The sequence below is a fragment of the Ambystoma mexicanum genome, chromosome 5q (genome assembly GCF_040938575.1).
Source record: "Ambystoma mexicanum isolate Mex_15411 chromosome 5q, UKY_AmexF1_1, whole genome shotgun sequence".
NCBI lineage: Eukaryota > Metazoa > Chordata > Amphibia > Caudata > Ambystomatidae > Ambystoma > Ambystoma mexicanum.
This window is the reverse complement of record NC_090933.1, coordinates 26,520,901-26,540,505: the sequence shown is the minus strand read 5'-3', so window position 1 is coordinate 26,540,505 and position 19,605 is coordinate 26,520,901. Positions and strand designations below refer to the sequence as shown.

Genomic DNA, 19,605 nt, shown 5'->3' with positions numbered 1-19,605 from the left:
AGTCCAGCTTTTTAAAATATTTTATTTTAAATAAAAGGAAAAGAAACACCACAGCAGTAGCAGGGATGATCGCCTAATAAAGTAAACTCCATATTTTTGTCTGCTAGTTTTCAAAACCACAGGGGTCTCTTCATCAAGTGGTAACCAATAATCAGCCTGAGGAAGAAACCTCCGTGTTCTTGAAAGCAAGCAGACAAACATATGTAGTTATCCTAACAAAAGTATCTTATTTAAAAAATGACCTGAAATTACTATGTTGCTCCGAATAGGAGCTTAAATTCAAAAGTGTTTGGCATTTGAGAAATAAAGCCTGTGGCTGCGTGCAATATCGGGGTTTATGGGCCCAGAACTCCAATTTATTTGCTTGTGCTGAATGGAAGAGGAGGGCTCAAGACGGTCAACTCCTGGGATTCCATGCACTTGTGTATAGGTGCGTTATCAAAGGGTTTTACCACTAGGCAGTTAATAATGCAAGGGGACTGCTCTTTCTAGCATTTTTATTGTATCTTATTTTTAAGACTCCATTTTGGTGCTAGGCTGATTATATTACCCTACATATTACCCTACACATTTATTTTAGGGAATGTGCTGGTGCCAACTGTAATTTGTTATGGCTATCACCAAGGGTGCATGCCGATTTACCACATTAGTAGCCCAATGTACATTACTGGTAGCCAATGGGGTACAAATTAATTTTATTTTACGTTCTACTCTCTGCCACTGTGTTTTTGGGCCATCTCTTTTGTCTCCTGGGAAGCTATGAGGCAGGCCTTATATAGCCATTGAGTCCAGTCCTGCCTCTTCTAATGCTGTTGGCAGAGGCTTAGACTAGTTCCCATCCTGTGTGGGTGCACCTGAAATTTTGGTGATTTTTGGGGCCAAACTTATTGGCTCGCTGACATAACCATTGTTGGAAGCCCCAGTATGGGATTGGAGGGCTTTGCTTTCGCCAGTCTATGAAACTATGGTTATTTCTAGGGCAAACCCTAACTCTGCCTCAGTTCCACTAGATTTTTGCTGGAGTTCTGTTGAAATATGTAGGTTTAGTTACCTGATGGAAGACTTTGAGACTGAAAAGCTGCAACAATTTTGAGACCAAATTTGACCATACTGGCTGCGCTGGTCTTACTACCTCCACTCCGGCTTGGATTTGTATCTGCTGCACATCCTTTCTGAGCGGTCCCCTTTCTCCTTCTGGTCCTCTACATTGGCTGGACTAGGACAGTCTCTAAGCCGCTGTATCGTCCGCCTTGGTGTAGCAAATTGCTGTCATGCAGAAGGACACTGAGAAATCAGTACCCTGCCTGTCCTATTTATTTGAGACATCCTGGGTTGCTTCAAGTATTGTCTTCGTCGTGGGACAGTTTTCTGTTGGCAACCTTTCTTTGCCCATTGAGTCATGAGAATATGCTTGGCTAGGTTCATCCGTTTCTATGAGCCATCTTCGATGCTTTCACTAGTGGCTGGTGGGTTCCACACCTGGGAAGACTGATGATTCTTCTTTGTGGCCATCTGGGTCGTCAATGTTCCAGGGTTTAAGTCACCGGGTAATCGCATCAAGTTAAAAATCACCCGTAAAATAAATTCTGTACTTGGCGGTTTGGGAACGGCTTGGTCATTACAGATACTTCACCTCAGATGTCCCAGTGGTCCATGGCCTAAGGTCTTTGCAGGTCCCCTTGTACTACGTCTTGCCTGTTGTTCGCATTAGCACAAATCCTGCTTACCTGCAATTCTTCCTGGCACTACTGTGCCTTGAACCTGGCACTGGAGCTCTTCAAGAAGGCCGCTTCTGGTGTACCCTGGATGCCGTTGTGACTTCTCTGTACAACTGGAACTTAGCTTCCTTTGTACTATAACAACGGAGCTGCCCACTGCCTTTGTTCCATTTATTCTTATGTTAAATGTTAAAGGTATTTGTACCGTGCACCGTCACCAACGGAATTGGTTCCCAGGAACTCAGGCGGATCTGTAAATGATAAAGGTGGGATGGGTTAGTAAGGTGAAGAAGGGAGTAGGATAGTGAGAGGAGTGGTGTTCTGTTGGCAGATTCAACTCAGTATACTCCGGGTGCTGAGCTTTGGTGCGGGTATCGGATCGGAGTCAGTCGGCGTGTGCTGTTGTTCCGGCTTATGTGTTGTTGCAGTGTTGTGAAGTGCGTGCGGCTTGTTGTGCGAGAGATGGTTGTGTGAGTTTATTGAGTGAGATAAGTATGCAGAGTTTGAGATTATATTGGTTAGTGGGTTACCTGACCTTTACCATGCTAACATTCACAGTTCTGTCTGAGTGTGGCACTTGCTGGCCTTCACACTCCCATTCAGACGCGGCGCAGGCCAGTGCCTAGGACTCCATCCAGGTGTGGTCATGCCAACATTCGCACTTTTATCTATATGCGGCGCAGGCTAGAGTTTAGAGATCCGTCCAGGTGTGGGCATGCTAACATTCACAACTCCATCCGAACGCCACACAGGCTGGTGTTCACAACTCTAAGTGTGGCACATTCTAGCATTCACGTTTTTTCTAGGCGCGCGCATGTTATCCTTCAGTCAATCCTATCCATATGTGACGCAGGCCAACGTCTATGTAGGTGCGTCTGCCGGTCTGGATATGTTCGTCCGGTATGTACGAGTGGGAGAGTCACTTGAGGGCTTTCGGCTGGGTCTAGGTATGTGGTCAGTCTCTGCAGCCTTCCTTTGTGGCTATTTTTCATGATGTCTTATGCTCTGTCGAGTGGTTGGTTCTTTGGTTTGAGTGTTTGTCCAATTTGAGAGTGGCCGAGGTTGGAGTTATTTCCATCATTGTTTTAATGACTGGGCATTCTAGTGCGTCTCCGTTATGGTTACGCTTTGAAGAGCCATGATTTGAGGAGTTTCCTGAATGCTAGTTGGTTTGTTGTATTCCGTATATTCTTAGGTAGGTTATTCCAGGTTTTGGGTGCCTGGTGAGAGAAAGACGATCCTCCGAGTTTTTTTCTGTTGTAGAGTTTTGGTTCCAGGCGTATGTCGGTGCTTGATCTTAGTGTTCTTGTCGGTTGATGTAGGCGTAGTTTGTCGCCTTGTTTGTGTATTGCTCTGTGCACGATGCACATGGCCTTGAACTTTATTCGTCGTTTCAGTGGTAGCCAGTGTAGTGTTTTTAGCGCGGGTGTGATGTGTTCTCTCCTGGGTAGCTTGAGGAGGAGTCTGGCTGCTGCATTTTGTATGCGTTGCAGTTTTTTTTAGAAGTCGTTCGGGCAAGCCCAGGTATAGGCTATTGGCATAGTCTACTCTGGACATGATCAGAGCGATGATGTTAAGTGTTTTGTTGGCGAATGACAGGAACGGTAGGATCCTTTTTGCTGCTCGCAGGAGGAAGAAACATTTCTTGATTACTGAGTTTACTTGTGGCTCCAGAGTGAGATTGTTATCCATCAGGACCCCTATGTTTTTTACAGTTGATGATGGCTCTGGTGTGGTGCCGAGCTCTCTTGGCCAGGGGATGTAGTTGATGTCTCCTCCCTTTTTTGAGACAATCATTATCTCTGTTTTGCCTGGGTTGATTTTGAGATGGTTGAGGTTCATCCAGTTGAATATGTCACAAAGGCAATTCTCCAGTGTGTTGTTTCCTTCTCGGGTGTCTTGTATGTTGAAGATTATTGAGTATCGTCGGCGTAGTTGTAGCATGTGAGGCCGTGTTTTTTGATGAGTTTTATTAATAGGTACATGTAGATATTGAACAGAAGTGGGGAGAAGGATGATCCTTGTGCTACTCCGTACGTGGAGACTCTGGGTTTGAATTTACAAGGTTTCATCCATATTGTTTCTGTTCTGTTTGTTAGGAAGGATTTTATCCATAGTAGGGCAGTGTCTGTTATCCCTAGTCCTTCTAGTCTCTTTATGAGGATGGCGTGGTTAACAGTGTCAAAGGCTGCAGACAGATCAAGGAGAATCAGGGCGGTGCTGTTGTCTGAGTCTGCATTTGTTTTTAGGTCATCCCATATTGAGAGGAGAGCCGATTCTGTTCCTCTCATAGGTCTGAAGCCAACTTGTGCCTGGTCTAGTAGGCAATACTCTTCTATGAATTCTTGGGTTATTTGGTAGATGTACGTTTCTAGCAGTTTGGCCATGTAGGGTATGTTGGAGATGGGTCTGTAGTTAGATAAGTCCTCTTCGTTTCCTGTTGTGTCTTTGAGTAGCGGCTTGATGTAAGCCGATTTGAAGGCCTGCGGTACTTTACCTGTTGAGATTGAGAAATTGAGGAGGTTCCTGTGGTATTCCATGGGGGTTCCTTGTTTGAGAATTGTTTTGTATATCTCCGGGGGGGCAGGGTCTTCAGGAGAGCCCGATTTGTTGCTTTGGTTTACCAGTTTGACGAAAGCCTCAACTGATATTTCTGGGAAGTTTCGTAGCTTGTTTGCGTGTTCCTCGTCTGTGTCGGTGGGGTTTGAGCTGTGAACGCTTGGTCTGTTTTGTATGGTGTGTTGGATGGAGGTTATTTTGTTTTTGAAGTGGTCTCTGAGGCCCTTGCAAAGTTTTGTCGACGGGATTGGCATGTTGTTGCAGGCCGATGGGTTTTTTATTTCGTTTATGATTTTGAATAGTTCTTTTTGAGCGTTTGGTGCTCTGAAGATTCAGTTGTCGTAATGTTTCCTCTTCGCTTTTTGTATTTCCTTTTTATATGTGTGGATCTGTTGTAGGAATTTCAATTTGTTTGCGCTGGTGTTGTTGGTCCTCCATTCAGATTCTAGTTTTCGGTTTTTCCTTTTCATGGCGTTGAGTAGTGGGGTGAACCATTTTGCTGTAGTTTTCTTGCGTGATGGGGTGAAGGGCTTTTCTTTGGCGATGTCGTCAAGGGTAATTGCGATCCAGGTATGAAGTAGGGCAACTTTTTTGTCTAGGTCTGCTTCTTCCATGGTTGATGCTTGTGGTTGGCTGAGTTCTAGGAGCTCAGTTAGGTTGGAGCTTTATATGGTTCTCCAATTTCTTTTCATCATGATGGGTTGTTTTTCTTGTTGCTTTTTTTTGTTGGAGCGGCCGTTGTGATTATGAAGGGAATAATGAGGTGGTCGCTCCAAAGTATTTGAATTGGGGGTGCCGTGGTGATGAGATCCTTGTTGGCGAAGATTGCGTCAAGTGTGTGCCCTGCTGAGTGGGTTGCTCCTTTGACTAGTTGTTGTAGGTCCATGGCTGCTAGTTGGGCGGTTAGGGATTTTTGTGTAGTTGTGGTTTCTTCGCCGAACCAGATGTTGAAATCTCCGAGGATGATCAGATGATTGTGGTTGATGGCTAGGGTAGTGATTGCTTCCGTGAAAGCGTCTATGAAAGTTGCATCGTAGGTTGGTGGTCTGTATATCAGTATGAATTTCAGGTTGGTTTTGGGGTTTACTGAAAGTCGTAGTATTAAGGATTCGCATTTATCGATGTTTAGTGGATCTTCCATTTTGATGGCCACTTGTTCCTTGTGGATGATCGCTAGTCCCCCCCCCCCCCCCCTCTTTTGGATTTTCTGTTTGTTTGGATGCATTTGAAGTCTTCAGGCAGTCAGTTGTTGAGGGTGATCTTGTAGTTGTCGTATAGCCATGTTTCGGTTACAAATAGGATGTCTATGCCTCCTTCTGACAGGAGGTCGTATATTTCCGTTGCGTGTTTGGACATTGACCTTGCGTTTATTAGGTTACAGTGGATTCTCTGGGTGCGATTTTGTTTTGAGGTTATTTGTTGTTTGAGTTTGTAATTGTCTGTTCGTGAAGTTTCCGCATTGATGTCGGTAGGATGAAGAACGGCGACAGCTGCTTCTTCATTGAAGCGGTCTAGTAAGTTGATAACAGGGCTGATTAGTCTTGGTGTTTCTGCTGTGATGCTACTCGGATGAAGATCAGCAGTGGTTTCTTCATTGGGTCTGATTGTTGGGTGGGAGGTGGCGTTGTTGTGGTTGTTGGTACTTCGCCGTATTGTGCGGGATGTAGTGGGAATCGATGTTGCCCCTCTGTTCTGGGGAACATTTGAATTTAGCTGGAACTCTCCTAGAATGACTTTGGAGGTACTGTCACGCCACTTACCTGGGGTTCGAGGTCATCCTGCCGCTTACGGCGTGCCCCATCCTGGCAGATTTATCCGCGCTTTGGTCTGGGGGGTCCTGGGACTTCCATGTCCCCGGAAGCTTCCGGGTTTCTGGTTGTTTGCGCTGGGCTGCACATGTGCCCGTGTCTCGCCCTCCACGCATGCGCAGCGCTCGGGCCGAGGCGGACTTGCGGTCCAAGCCTCGCTTTGGGTATACCAACAGCTGGGAACTGCACGGCTTGCGTTCCAAGCCTCCCAGGTGTTGGTTGCCCTTTATAAGGAGCCGGGCCATTTGTACAAACCGCGTCTCAACGCGGTTTGTTCCCAGATCGTGTCTGCGCCGGAACTCTTTGAGCTCCAGTTTCTTCCCCCTGGCCCGATTCCTGTTTCCCCGGTTGCCTGATTCCTACCCCTGGCTGTCCTGTCCTGGACCATCTGTATCCTTGTTCCTTGCTCCTGTGGAGGGGGCCCTCGTGTTCTTTTTGTCCCTATTCGTCCTGGGGTGGTTCCCTTTTTCCAGTTCCTTCTGTGGGTAGGTCTTGCTCCTCTGTTCCTGGGTTCCCTTGCCTTGGTTTATCCAGCCTGCCTCTTGTCCGGCCTTGGTACGCTACCCTTTTGGACTCATCAGCTCTCATATCCACATCAATTGCCTGTGGTTCCACCTTCATCTGGATCCTGCTGTGTACAGAGGGACCTCCAACTCGCATCAGGAAACGCTTCCCCTGTCAGTGCTTACATTTCCTGACGCCACTTAAATCAGGGGAGAGCGCACCTGTGGCGTTGGGAGCTGGTTCACCTCCAACCCGTTTCTCATTCGGGTGGGAGTTGAACTGGTTCCCTGCGTCATTCAATCTCCACAGGACCTTCCGACAGTCTGGCATCTTCTCCGAGACCTTAAACCGGACAAACAGGTACTCAGCGCCCTCGAGACGCTTTTCTTAATAGATTGAGACGCATGCCTTCAGACTCAGAGATGGATGAGAACCAAGATCTTCGAAATGAGGTACAAGCCTGTTGTGCCGAGATGACTGCGCTACACCAGGAGAATGTAGCGTTACGTCATATGGTGACACAGAGTGTTGGAGCCGCTCCTCAGGCAGAAAGCACCATGGCTCACACAGCACTGATCAAGTTCGAAGGGCGACCCCAGACGTGTGGGCGAATTCTGTAACCATTGTAGGATACATTTCCTCTACAGGTCTACGTATTTCAACAATGATAAGGCTAAGATAGGTTACATCTTAGGCAATCTATCCGGAAACGCTCTTGCTTGGGCAACGCCTTTGTGTTAAAGTGTGCGTCCCGTGGACGCTGCGTACCTGTGTTTCCTGAAGGCTTGCGTGCCAGGGTCGCCAGGACGTTGATTGCAGAACGAAAGATGACAGGGTAACGCCAAGAACCGGCCCAGGTCCCGTACTGACTTGCAGGATTGAAAATGGGTCCAATTCCTGACGCCACGGATGGACACTTCCCTGTATTGACGTGGCGCCAGAACAGTGCAAGCACTGAACAGGGAAGGTCGGTAGATGTAAACAGCAAGCTTGAGTGCGTTGCTTGATTCTGCAGAAGACCCTCTCGAAGATGGTGGAAGAAGGCAGCCGAGACTGTAGAATGGCAGCAGTAAAGGCACCGTAGAGGCACTGGTACCCAAGCACAAAGCAGAGAAGGATTTCAGGCTAGGGGAGGTGGACAGGTAGGAAAGGGGTAAGGCGGCAAGGAAGGGACAAGGGGAGCTCCAGACCAGGACCGACTAAGCCCAACCCAGGGAAGCCAGACCCCAAAACCAAGGAACAAGACCAACAGGACAGGAGATGAAAGGGCAAACAGGAAGGGAACAAGGAAGGCAAGCGGAGTAACCAAGTAAGGACAAGGTAATCCAGTAGCGAGCGGGAGGTCAGGACCAAACCGCGTTGAGACGCGGCGAGTACAAAACCAGGAAGCTTCTTTATAGTGACTCGGCATGGAAGCGAGGCTTGACCCGCAATGCGAGTCGGCGCATGCGCGGAATCAAGGTATTCATGGAAACGAGGCTTGAACCACAAGCCCGTTCCCTGCCGTCCCCGCGTAAGAACGCATGCACCCCGACTCACCCGGAGCGGGCAGGTACCCCAAATGAGCGATGACCTCAGAGAATGCACCCTGGGCCAAGACGATACCGCGGGTACAGCCGCCAGGCATCACCCCGCCCGCAAGGATATGGACGTTCCTGTTCCCAGGTGAGTGTCCTAACACTTTGGTTGTCACCAACAGTCCTATACTCAATGACTTTGTGGCCTTTGAAAATGCATCCCTGGAAGTCTTTCAGTCTCCTAATTTGGCCTCTGCAGCACAGAACCAACTAATGGACATTCAACAAGCAAACAGCGATATAATCACCTATATCGGTCGTTTTCGTCAACTGACAACCAATTCTCAATGGCCTGAAATTTCCCAGAAGACCTTGTTTCGCAGAGGATTAAGAGAGGAATACAAGGACCAGTTGTTACATATTCCTGAGCCCGAAACCCTCCAGCGACTTATTGAACTGGTTTTGCGGATTGACCAGAGATTTGGCCGAGCGAAGAGGTGAGAGACGTCGGGTTTAGAAGTTGTATCCCAGACCTCCAAATATACCAACCGGGATGCCGGCACCTTTGGATTCTACTCCGGAACCTATGCAATTGGGTGCTGTAAGGGGTCCTTTGTCAGAAGAAGAAAAGAAACGCAGGAGACGTCTGCGATTGTGCTTATACTGTGGGGCTGCCGGTCATTATCTGGCTAACTGTCCTTTGCGTCCTCCTAAAAAGGGGGGGGGGGGACTAGAGGACCTGTCGTGTACAGGAAAGGCTACGCAGGTCCTTCCTTGCTTCCAGTCCTTTCCAGTTCCAGTCCTGTGCTTCCGTCCATGCAACCGGCTGTCTTGATGGTTTTGAAGATCAAGTTGAGGTGGCTTGATAAGACGGTAGAGATCCATGGTTTATTAGATTGCGGGGCTTCCGGAAATTAAATTGATGAAGAATTTGCTGAAAACGATGGGATACGACTGTATTCCAGAAGAAACGCTCTGCCTGTGGAAGTCATTGATGGTACACCTCTATCTTCGGGTCCCATACGTCTGCATAATATAGGTTTGCTTCTCCAGATAGAGGGACATGGGGAAAGGATACCTCTCGATGTAATCAAGTCACCCTCATACCAGGTGGTTTTGGGGTTACCATGGCTTCTTCGACACAACCCCGCTATCAATTGGGAGACCCGAACTCTGGTGTTTACTTCTGCCCTTTGTCTTCGGGATTATTGTGTGCCCGGCACGTCCCTGGACTCTTCGACTTCGGCACCTCTAGCATTTGGTAAGGACTCATTTGGCCTGTGTTATTTGTCTCAAATCCCGCAAGTATATGCTGACTTTCAGACTGTGTTTTCCGAGCCTGGAGACATACCTCTACCACCTCACAGATCTTTTGATTGTTCAATTGATTTGGTTCCTGGCGCTGTGATTCCCCATGGGAAAGTATATGCCCTGACTCAATCTGAAAGACAAGCACTTCAGAACTATTTGGAAGAATGTGTCAAGAAAGGATACATTGTGCCTTCCAAATCCCCTGTGGGATTCCCTCTGTTTTTTGTGAAAAAGAAAGAAGGCACCTTACGCCCATGTATCGATTACCATCAGCTGAAATATATTACGCTAAAGGACAGGTACCCCTTGCCTTCGATTCGGAACATCATGGAATCACTGCCATCAACCAGACTCTTCACTAAGTTAGATCTCTGTGGGGCCTACCATCTGGTTCGGATAAAAGAAGGTGATGAGTGGAAGACGGCCTTTAAGACTCCATTTGGGCATTACTAATACAGGGTAATGCCATTTGGTTTATGTAAAGCCCCGGCCGTCTTCCAACGATTCATGGACATCTTCAGTGACCTGATTGGCATCTCTGTGTGGGTCTATCTCGATGATATCCTTATCTTTTCCAACACTCTGGAAGAACATGTTTCACACGTCCGAGAGGTGCTTCAACGCCTATCGCAGAATCAGCTGTTTGCCAAAGCCGAGAAATGTTCTTTTCATCGGAAAGACATGGAGTTTTTGGGCTATGTGATCAGCAGTGCAGGCATACACATGGATTCCGATAAAGTTCAAGCCATTTGAGATTGGAAACAACCCCACGATCTGAAGCCTCTCCAGCGGTTCTTGGGATTTGCCAATTTTTATCGGCGCTTTATTCCTCAATTTTCACTGGTGAAGGCCCCATTAACTCGTTTGACCAGCAACAAGATACCATTCCTCTGGGATCAACAGGCTTCGTCAGCTTTTGACTCTTTGAAAACGGCGTTCAGTACGGCCCCCATTCTGCGTCATCCTAATGACGAGATGCCATACATCGTTGAGGCTGATGCCTCTAACTTCGCTGTTGGCACTGTTCTCCTACAGAAAGATCCTGGATCCGGCGATGAACACACTGTGGCTTATTTTTCTCGAAAACTCTCTCCCAGCGAACAGCATTACGCCATCATTGAGAGAGAACTTCTGGCCATTAAGACTGCGTTCGAGGAATGGAGGCACCATTTGCTTGGGGGACGCTTCCCTGTGGAAGTACGAACGGATCATCGCAACTTGCAATTCTTGCGGTCTTTGCAGTGTCGCACTGCTCGTCAATCCCGATGGGCTTTCTACTTTTCTCATTACGACTTCCATATCACGTACATTCCCAGTGCTTTGAACCTAAACGCTGATGCCCTGTCTCGCTCCCTGGAGAAAAAATATGAAAACACCTGTCTGAATACACCACTGATTTCCCTCAAACATGTTCTACTCACGCTTTCTCCTCACCTCCAGGAGATAGTGCAAGAGACTCTAGTAGACCCGGGTCGTGTTGATCTCCTGAAACGGCCACAGATCACAGAACGTGATGGTTTACTCTTCTTTTTGAACAGATTGTGCGTTCCCCCAAGCTCTCTTCAGGCAAACATACTCCACGGATTCCATGATTCACAAGTTGGTGGTCATTGTGGCATCAATGCTACCCAGGAATTGGTATCCAGACAATTTTCGTGGCCAGGTTGGGGCAAGGGAATAAAACAATATGTCGAAAGTTGTCCCGTCTGCGCCCAGACCAAGACACCTAGAAGGAAACCTCTGAGATTACTACGTCCCATTGAAACACTGCCCTACCGATGGCACACCATCGCCACCGATTTTATTGTCGAGCTCCCCCCCATCGGAGGGTTACACCTGTATAATGGTAGAAGTGGATGGTTTCACCAAGACTGCGCACTTCATTCCGTTTCTCAGGATACCTACCTCATCTCAGATGGCCTTGCCGTTTTTGCATGACATTTACCGGTTGCGTGGGTTGCCAGAGAAGATCATTTCTATCAGTGTCAGTTGTGCAGTCATCTCAGGATTCACAGGGCTTTGAGTTCAGGTTACCACCCGCACACCAATGGTCAGACATCAAGAACAAACCAGACCTTGGAACATTACCTGCATTGCTATGCTAATATCACTCAATCCAACTGGAAAAAGCATTTAGATCTGGCTGAGGCTTCCTATAACAACGCCACTCATGCGCCACTGGTGTCAGTCCCTTCTACTGTTCCGCCGGACAACATCCTAAGCTGGTTCCTTTTCGTCCTGTACAACCCAGTGCTGTCCCGTCTGCCGATCAATTGGTCATCGATATTCAGAGACAACACAAATTGGCACACAGTACCTTGGCAGAGGCATGAGAGCGCATGAAAAGGCAGGCAGATAAAGGCCGGACCACAGAACCAGACTTTCAAGTGGGGGATTTGGTTTGGCGGTCATCAAAGAACCTGCCGGTGCGCAATTTGCCCACTAATCTCGCACCCCGATTTTATGGGCCTTTCAAGATCACTAAACACCTGTCCTCGGTGGCTTTTCGTTTGCAGTTGCCTCAATCCTGGCGGGTAAACCCAGTGTTTCATATCTCCCTTCTGTAACCTTTTGTGGCAGATGTCTTTGGGCGCTCCTCTCCTCGTCCCGCCTCCATTCAAGTGCAGAGGGTCCCCGAGTTCGAAGTTCAGGAGATTTTTGACCCGCGAATGTGTCGGGGTGTGATCCAGTTCTTGGTGGATTGGAAAGGTTACCCTGCTTGCGATCACACTTGAGAGCCACGCTGTAATGTGCATGCGCCCCGTCTTGTTCGCAACTTTTTTCTTCGATATCCTTGGAAGCCTGGGGCCCCGGGTCTTTCTGGGAGGGGGCATAGTGTCACGCCACTTACCTGGGGTTCGAGGTCATCCTGCCGCTTGCGTTCCAAGCCTCACAGGTGTTGGTTGCCCTTTATAAGGAGCCGGGCCATTTGAACAAACTTCATCTCAATGCGGTTTGTTTCCAGATCGTGTCCGTGCCGGAACTCTTTGAGCTCCAGTTTCTTCCTCTTGGCCTGATTACTGTTTCCCCTGTTGCCTGATTCCTACCCATGGCTGTCCCGGACCATCTGTCTCCTTGTTCCTTGCTCCTGGGGAGGGGGCCCTCCTGTTCTTTTTCTCCCTATTTGTCCTGGGTTGGTTCGCTCTTTTCCAGTTTCTTCTGTGGGTAGGTCTTGTGCCTCTGTTCCTGGGTTCCCTTGCCTTGGTTTATCCCGGCTGCCTCTTGTCCTGCCTTGGTACGCTGCCCTTTTGGACTCATCAGCTCTCATATCCACGTCAATTGCCTGTGGTTCCACCATCAGGGAGATACAGGAAAGAAGCCAAATGCACGTAAGTACCTATTAAGAAAAGCATCTCGAGGGCGCTGAGAACCTGTTCGTCCGGTTGAAGGTCTCGGAGAAGATGCCAGACTGTCGGAAGGTCCTTTGGAGATTGAATGATGCAGGGAACCAGTCTAACTCCCACCCGAATGAGAACCGGGTTGGAGGTGAACCAGCTCCCAACGCCACGGGTGCGCTCTCCCCTGATTTACGTGGCATCAGGACAGTGCAAGCACTGACAGGGGAAGCGTTTCCTGATGCGAGTTGGAAGTCCCTCTGTAGACAGGAGCTTTAGGCCAAAGCAAGTACCATTTATGGTATATGTATTTTTTACATGAGTGCATTATACTCCTGCCAATGAAGAATGCCTGGTTCAATTGTAGCTATTTAAAGGGTTAATATCTATGTTCCTATCATGAGTTTAAACTAGAAGTCGGTGTGTTCAAATGTTTAGGGGTTTGTGGCATTGTGTTCTTAGCGGTTCTCCTCTTCCCTTCCTCTAGGTCCTACATTTACTTTAAGGTGTGCGTTTGCATTATGTCCTAGAGGCTTAGGAATACTGTAACTGCATTGGCACATGAGGTTCTGATCATGATTACATTAATATATGGTATTTGTTAGGTAGATTTTCATTTTTTATGTACACTCCCCTTCACATTTTGGTGTGGGTCTATTGGCAGTGGTGGTTTGTTGTTGTTGATGGTCTGTAGCTGCATTTGTGGTAAGTTTGGCGAACATCATCTCCTGGTCTCTGGGAGTCACCCCAACAAGAAGGTGGTGGTTCAGGAGCAGCTTCAGTGAACGCTTAGTGGGAAGCGGGAAGGCTGTGGCTGGCGGTGCAAGTGGGCATTTTCTTCATGATACCAGGAACTTTTCTGCAAGGCCCTGGAGCATCTGACTTCGTCTTGTCCCACTTCATTTTTCTGAGCGGGAACCGGGAAGGCACTGGCTGCTGGGCAGCAAGAGCAGCAACAATCCGTGTGCTCTTGGCTGGCAGAGTACACAATTTGCATTTTCTTCGGGATACCGTGAACGTTCCTGCAAGACACCAGGTTGAGACGGGGAGCAGAAAATTACATTTACTTCAAAAATCATGTTTAGCTTGGGTCTGGCGGGATAGGGACACAGTGTTGTGGGTCTGGGGGGAGGGATAGGGACACAGTGTTGTGGGTCTGGAGGGAGGTTTGGGGGCACAGTGGTGTGGGTCTGGAGGGAGGTTTGGGGACAAAGTGGTGTGGGTCTGGGGGGAGGGATAGGGACATAGTGGTGTGGGTCTGGAGGGAGGGATAGGGACAAAGTGGTGTGGGTCTGGAGGAAGGGGGCACATTGGTGTGAGTCTGGAGGAAGGGTTGGGGTACATTGGTGTGGGTCTGAAGGGAGGGATAGGGGCACATTGGTGTGGGTCTGGAAGGAGGGTTGGGGTACATTGGTGTTGGAGCGAGGGATAGGGAGATAGTGGTGTGGGTCTAGAGGGAGGGATAGGAACACAGCGGTGTGGGTCTGGAGGGGGGAATAGGGACACAGTGGTGTGGGTCTGGAAGGAGGGATAGGGACAGTGGTGTGGGTCGGGAGGGATAGGAACACAGTGGTGTGGGTCTGGAGGGAGGGTTGGGGACACAGTGGAGTGGGTCTGGAGGGAGGGTTGGGGCACATTGGTGTCAGTCTGGAGCGAGGGTTGGGGCACAGTGGTGTGGGTCTGGAGGGATGGTCGGGACACAGTGGTGTGGGTCTAGAGGGAGGGATAGGGTACAGTGGTGTGGGTTTTATGGGAGGGATGGGGAACATTGGTCTGTGTGTGGGGGGGATGGTTCATCCAGGTGTGGGTCTGGAGGGAAGGATGGGGGCATCTTGCCTTGTGGATGGAGGGATGGTGGCATCTTGGTGGGTTCTGCAATGGATGGGGGCACATTGGTGTCGGTTTGATGGGAGGGATGGGGGCACATTGGTGTGGGCCTGGGCAGGGACGTAATTAGGCCTAGTAATAGGCCCTAATAGCGTAATGGTAGAAGGTATTGCAACATCATTGAGTGTGCCCTAATGTCACTGTGTTAAAGTTGAACTTAGAAAGTGTGCCCTAATAGCGTCACTGTATTAGAGTTGAATTAAGATGGTATTCCCGGGGGGCGCTGTTGCGCACAGCTAAGATGGCCGCCTAGGTGAAGAGCTCCGGCTCGATCGAAATCCTTCAATTTATAAATCCTTCCAGGTTTGCGCTGGCCGTCGCGCTGCTACAGAATATTCTGGGGGAAGGTCCTCGGAAGACACCCTGTGAAGGCGGTGAGCGTGTACCCCGGGACGGCTGAGATATCATCGTCTGCATCCACAGCGCCTGTTGAGCCGCGGCTCGGCCGCCAGTGGGCTCCAGGCGACTCTCACTCGAGCCCGGGGCTCGCAGCGGCAGATCGGCCTGGTGGGGGAGGGGCAGCACGCTGAAACACAAGTGCTGCCCGGCTCCGCTTCTTCTCCTTTTCGCCTGTGCGGAAGCAGGAACGCAGACCTCCCCACACCGGGCTTCAGGCTGCAGGAGTAGCTAGACGGAGATACGCATCGACGACAACGCTTGCCCCTCGGTTCGTGGTCCCCCCCGCGGCTAAGTCCAGCTAGAACGAAGCTGGTGAAGTAAGTGGGCCGATCGGGGGGTGGAGATACCGGGGGCCAGCACCCCGTACAAGATACATCCATGCTACGGGAGTGGGGGCGAGCGGTACAGATTAGGGGGCGAGGCCCTACTATAGACGGAGGCTGCCGCTGCTGCATCGGTGAGGGACGTGGGGGCGCTGCAAGAGAGAGCGCAACCCGATGCCGGGAATCACTCCCGAAGTGAACATCCTACTCTCAGGACCCCCCGGGAACAAACACTGCTCGCCACTGTGGCCTCGGGAAGAAACAGGGTGCGCCGCGAGACGGTAGTTAAAGCCCGACTGAATGCCAAAGACACTGTGGTAGATCGCCCATGTGACTAGACAGGCCCTGGGCTCCTATACACGTTGTGACACACTCTGGGCAGTGGAGCTCGGAGGGCCGCCAAACTCCTTCCCTAATACCCGCTTACCCCTGCACAGAAGGTCGACAGTGTGGGTGACGGTGGCACTGCGTCAAACCCCGGCTGAGGAACGCAGCGGACACACTGGGAGCTGCGGGATAGAAGTGCTCCTGGACCCCCTGCATAGAGGGGAAAGACGAGGCAACGGGCTGAGCGCTGCGACCTCCTGAGGTCGGGGCAGCTACGCGGTGCTCGCATTGCCGACATACCCTGGACCAAGCCCCTTTTTCATACGAAGACCGCAGCAGTCCAACACAACACCCCTGGGACGAGATTGTACAACCGCAGAGAGGCAGTGCTTGCCCCCACACCTGCGTTGTGGGGCGCTAACAACGTACAGGATAACTGCTGCGGGCAGTCATTGACGGCCAGCAACACACATACGTGGGAAAGCAAATTCCACCCTGGAAGGTGCGACGTCGCCTAATGGGCCGCACTGAGAAGAAAGCTGCAGGGGTAAGAAAGACCGGCCCAATGGATTCCTACACAAGCTCCCAACAACAGGAGACACCAGGAGGGACAACACAAACTTCTGAAGTCCAAAACACAGACCCCTTAGACCGCTTGGCAACAATTGTGCAAAATGGGTTCCTGGCCGTCAACGTGAAACTAGATGACATAGTGGCGACGATTGGTTCCTTGAAAGCGCGAGTGGAAAAGGAAAGTGCATGCATCTCGGAGGCAGAAAACAGGATAGGTGTAAATGAAGACGTGCTTACACAACACGGTCGTGACATAGCCCTACTCCAGACGGAGCACCGCAAGACGCAGAATAAGTGCGAGGATTTTGAATCCAGGTCCCGCAGGAATAATATCCGCATTGTTGGAGTGGCGGAGTCGTTTGGCAAGGGCTCCATGGAAAGGAGGGTGGAAGAACTATTGAAATCCGTATTAGGGGAAGACTCCCTGTCCAACCACTTCCTCGTTGAAAGGGCTCATCGCACCCTGGCATCAACCCCCAAGCCGGGCGCTCCACCCCGAACCATCATTGCGCGCCTCCTGAATTATAGGGACAGAGACACAATCCTTCCTCTAGCAAGAGAAAAGGGGACACTACACAATGAAGACAACAGGATACATATATATCCGGACTTTTCTGCAAGTATACAAGCACAGAGCAGATCCTACGAAATGGTCAAAAAACAGTTACGACTCCGCAATACACCCTATGCCTTGATTTTCCCTGCGAAAATGAGAATCCAACATGGGGGCAGAGCCCACTCTTTTGAAAACCCTGCAGAGGCGATGGCATATGTTGAGGCCTCTATTCCGCTGCCCCCCAGAGATCGCGCAAGAGACCCAAATGCAAGACCCTGCCCGGGTGAAGGCAGAGGCGATCCGGTGGACGGATGAGGCATCGCCCCTGCCAGCTGAAACATGTTCTCTCTGCTGTGCAGTCGACACAGCTAAACTGGACTAAAATCCGGTGCAACCGGGCCGTAGAGTCTCCCACGTAGGCGGCCAGACGGCTGGGCATTGCTCTGCGACGAAGCACCCTCAAGTACGTTCCAATCAGTTTCTTGGGTCCAGTTGGGGCAGATGATGTGGGTGGCGGGCGGGAAAGGGCAAAAGGGGAAGTTTCCTTGTTATGATCACCGCCCAGGCGAGTTGCAGTCTGGGTGGAGAGTTTGCGCAGTTGAAGGTTGTAGGTTTGTTGGAAAAAGGTCTCACAGATGCAGGCACCATTCCAGTCCTGATTGCACATGCAGCTATGGTTGTCACAATACGATACAATGCATATACGTAGGAAATGGGTGATGGGTTAAAGGTTAAACTAATGACATGGAATGTCCGAGGCCTAAACAATCTAATGAAAGTCAGAAAGGTGGGCAACTACGTCAGCAGGCACGTGCCCCAAATTTTAATGCTACAGGAAACGTATGCGCAGGGCTCGATTAATGATCAAATACTGGTGAAATGGGGCAAGCAGCGCTATTGCACGAATTACTCCTCATAGTCTAGGGGGGGGGTAAGCATCCTGATCCACAAATCGTTAGGGTTCATCGAGAAAGGCCACCTGGTGGACTCGGTGGGCAGATATGTGCTTGTTTGGGGGGAAATTGCTGGAGAACAGACAACCCTGGTAAACACCTATGGTCCTAACCTTGAAGACCCAGACTTTTACTTACACATATTTGAAATCCTTGCTAAACATGAAGCGACAACCATACTATGGGGGGGGGACTTGAACGTGGTGCTAGACCAGACCCTGGACAGGTCCGCCAAGACACCTAGGCCACCTTCTAAGACGGCACTTGCTCTGAAGCAGATAATACAGCAGCTGTCCCTGCTAGATGCCTGGAGAGTGCTCCACCCAACAAGCAAGCGTTACACGTTCTACTCCTCCGTACATGATAGTGAGTCACGTATAGACTACTGGTTTGTCCCCTCAAATACTACACACGCCCTACAGAGTTGCGAAATCCTCCCCCGTACATTATCTGATCACTCCCCTGTGACCATGGAAATTACCCTCAGGGACGTCCCTAAGCCAGCTAGAAGGTGGATGATGCCTATTGGTATATTAAAAGACCCAAACGTAGCGGAAGGCCTACACACAGACATCGCCAATTTCTTTGCAGACAACATAGGGTCTGTTGACCATATCTCGTCATTCTAGGAAACATTCAAGGTGTGGGCAAGAGGGGTCCTAATATCTAAAACAACGGGCCTTCTAAGGGAGGTACGCCGGGACATGAAGAGGGTGGAGAGGGAACTGAACGTACTGGAGGAGACATATGGCCGGATACACGGTGGAGACACCCTTGCTGAAATACATAAATCTCTCAGGGAATTTGATAAACTGGCGGTAAGGGAAGTGCACTATATAGCAGCCCCTTCCAGGGCTCGGAGATACGGGGAGGGGAACAAGGCAGGGAAAATGCTGGCCAATCTGGTTAAGCAGGAAAATCATGTGGCCCCGATTGCATCGATCCATATGGCGCAAAATGTGATGGTGTCACACTCACCTGATTCCCACGGAGGCGCAGGTCTGGCTTCGAGTGCTGATGCTTCTTCAATGGTGAAGCGCAGGACTCTGAAGATGGACAGGAAGGGCCACTCTACTCTGGCTTTTCTGGCTCGCAGGAATATTCCCCTGTGCGTGAAAAGGGAGTATTACCTACTGACGGAATAATGCTCAAGCCTCCCACTCCCTTCCAACCCTCCACGATACCCTTCCACGATTCCCCGTGAAGTCTCACCTTAGGGTCTGGAAGGATGAGTTCTCCATCCTGCTTCTGATGCAGGGGCGCGTTGAAACCCAGTTACTTCACTGGATTGAGGTTTGATGGGAGTTCAAAATAAGCTTGACTATTCAGGTGAGGCGCTGTAAGAGTTCTGTTGCAAGTTCAAAAGTTCAAGCTTAATAATAATGTTCATTGTCTTATTGCAGCAAGCGCTAATCGCTTATGTCTTTTTCCCCTTAGGGGCCGGGGTTCGGAATGCCGGAGATATGGCGCCGACCCGAAGTGAAACGTGCAGTTCCAGTAAATGACAGGTAAGTTCTGGATGAGCGTTCAGGTAATGTCTTTGCTTTCGCTCATTCAATGTCTTTGTCTTTTTTCCCCATATGGGCCGGGGTCCGGAATGCCAGGAAGCGGCAGGACCCGAAATGAAATGGGAATGACCCAACAGGTAAGTCTTAGAAGGAAACTGAGCTTTTCCTATTTCCCTTCCTTCTCTCACCTTGTTTTCCTGTCTTTCTCTCTAGGCTCTGGGAAGTGGGTGCGGATCCGGATGATCGCTGCTGAAGATGGAGGCGCCCAGGAAAGGTGAGTGAAATGCAGCGCTGCAGCGATCGAAGCGAAATGCTTTTAAAATGTCT

At 49.9% G+C, this 19,605-nt stretch overlaps 1 protein-coding gene across 7 annotated transcripts in view; it reads right to left on the bottom strand.

Moving 5' to 3' along the window:
* LOC138497164 (ubiquitin thioesterase otulin-like) overlaps window positions 1-19,605 on the bottom strand; it is a 1,020,877-nt gene that overhangs the window by 406,588 nt on the left and 594,684 nt on the right. The window lies entirely within an intron of this gene.